This window comes from Teleopsis dalmanni, chromosome 2 (genome assembly GCF_002237135.1).
Source record: "Teleopsis dalmanni isolate 2A chromosome 2, ASM223713v2, whole genome shotgun sequence".
Taxonomy (NCBI): Eukaryota; Metazoa; Arthropoda; class Insecta; order Diptera; family Diopsidae; genus Teleopsis; species Teleopsis dalmanni.
In genome coordinates, this window is record NC_051847.1 from 66063734 (window position 1) to 66066694 (window position 2961).

Below are 2961 nucleotides of genomic sequence, written 5' to 3' on the forward strand. Positions count from 1 at the left end.
TAGAACGTTTTAAAAATATTTAGGCGTCTAAAATCTAGTAAAAAATGCCAGAAAGATAAAGATAAACATGGTACAGATTTATATCGCCAACGTCAAAATCAAACTATCTTGCAATTAGTGTTGAATTCAGTATTTGAAGATAATATGTTAGGTGTGTTAAAAAGAAATCCATTATTTTTGCATGAAATTTGAGATTTATTTACCATGTTTAGAATGATCCGATTTAGGCCAAATATGCGTCGTTTTATTCAGTTACTTGTCATTTTGAAAGTAATTTTATTATGTACACTTTATTTAATAGAAGTTCTCGTCCCTTTTGGCAAAAAATTGATACAGTCTATTTTAACCAGCCTCTCTTGAACCGAATCATTCACTAGAAAATTGTTCGCCATGGACAGAAACAGCTGGTAATCATTTGTTGCTGTGTCTGGACAAAATAGATGAAAGTAAGTGTAGGCATATATCTTGATAGAAGATTACATGAATCGAAATGGGGCTTAAAAGCCCGTAATTTTATTTACTGAAGATTACAAGATTAAATGAGGTTTCATTTAAACTTTCATTAGTTGAAAACTATTATTTCGTTGTCAAGCACATCTAATATGTTTACCTTATCTATAAAACTCGTCAGTTTTAATCAATTCTATATTATTAGTATTTTTGTTTTTGCTTGAAAGTCTCATATGTACTAATAAAATCTAAATATACTTTGTTTTTCACAAAATTAATTAATTTTCCTTAAGTGATAATTTAATCCCATATGTCCGTCACTGGTTAATCTGTTTTTCATTGCGTCCGTAAAACGATTTCTTACGTTTAAATGTATATTTTAAGTATTATTTTCTCTATTAAGGCAACTTGAAAATTATTTTGAAATCAAATAAAATCAGAAAAATGTTTATACCAGCAAAACATTTGTGAAATTTGTTATAAACAAATCGCAGAATTCTTGCAAATATTTTTGCAATGTTTAAATTAAAATTGTTTGAATTTGTTTGTACAAAACTAACAAAATTAAAAAAAATGTTATAATTTTTTCTAGAAACTAATAAAATATCTTCTATCAAAACAATTTTGCTTTGAAATTTGAAAGTATCTACTGATTATTCACATATTTACAATAACAATATGTACTATACATCATTTAATAATAATATAAATGAAATGTAAATATTTCATTTTGTAAGAAAATAAATTTATTTTTATAACGCAAACGTCATACCAAACAAAAAAAAAATAATAAAAAATAAAAATAAGAAATATATGATATATAGTAATTCATTTGGTGTGATTAACGCAATCTAAAAATAATTATCAAAACATCTCGTGAAGCCACACAAATTCTTGCCTTTGACTCGCCTATGGCCGTAAATCTCTTCAGGTGTTTCTTCAGGGCGTTTGTTGCTAGCGTCAGATCAGAAATGAAAATGTTTGCTCTTTTATATGATAAAAATATAACACTTAAAATATTTCTGTTTAAACAATTTTATTAAAAAATAGTCTCGCATATTCTACAACACAATTTTTTGGATGATTAATTTCGCACTCATCACCTACATATGGAAAATAAAAAATATACTATATATAAAGAAATAATATAAAATTATAGCCAATTTTGTGTAATTCTGTGATTGAAATACTTATTCATATTTATTTATTTATTTATTTATTTATTATTGCAACAAGTGTCTTAAATTAAATTATGGTTTATATTCTGTAACTAACGGGTTTCATTACGTGTTATTATGGTCTGAAATATCATCTATAAAAACTTAGATTAGATTATCTGTTTATTTGGAATGCAGATTATGCCTCGAAGATGATACATATTCTTTGTGATTGTCCAGCTTTAACAACGCAAAGAAGAAACTTATTTCATACATATGTTATTTCTATCACCAGAACAGATTAAGAGCTCTTCTCCAGATTTAGTTCTGGACTATGGGGTCCATACCTCTATTCCTATATATCCTTATGTTAGTTTTTACTTGATTTCCTCATTTAATCGATCCAATAACATGCAATAGTAGACTGATCTCGTTTTTTCTTTTTCCAAAGGGTCTTTGAACATTTTTCTACTTGAATCTCAAAATACGAAAATCAAAACTTTTCCAGTCGAATGTTGAGTTTGTGGCCGTTTCAGAGAACTACCCTTGGACTCTATTCATTCTCTGGCTTGTTGTTTTTCTCAGGTGTGAAGTAGTGGATCTATGTTTCATCAGTTGGCACTACTCGACGCTCACAGTCAGTTAGAAGTGGAAACTTTTACAGCTGTTGTTTAAATCTGTCGTTGCCAGATATACAAACTATAATTGATTTTGTTCTGAAGTTACCACCTGTTTTGAAGTCAGGTAATTATTAATCCACCTAGTAGCTTATGCATCTATTATTTTATGGGCGTCAAGCAAATTACAAGATTCATGGAATAAACAATTGTACGATGAGTACAAATTTTTTTTTAATTTAATTATTAATTGAAATTAATTATTTAGAGGCGTCAAGAAAATTACAAGAATCACAGAACCCTGCCGGAATGGGTATTAAAAATTTTTTTAGCAAAATTTATAAAAGTTAATTTTTTTAATTTAATTATTATTTTAATTTATTTTAATTTAATTATTAATTTAAATGAATTATTTTAAGAAAGTCAGGAAAATTACAAGATTCATTGAATAAACACCAACTCGATGGGTACAAAAATTATCAAGAGCTAATGTTTTTAATTTAATTAATAGTTTAATTATTAATCTAACTAGTAGATGACCCGGCGAACTCTGTTCCGCCTTAAAGGCAGTAAATAAGCAGTTTTTTTTTAATTGGAAAAAATACAAAAAAAAAAAAATACCTACATTAATCATTCATAATTTATTTGTGTATTTTAGTACACATCGCAAATTATCTATTTGTTGACCTCTGTTGTTCGCTCGACCTTCAGTCCTTAAATTTGCAGTATTTCGTATT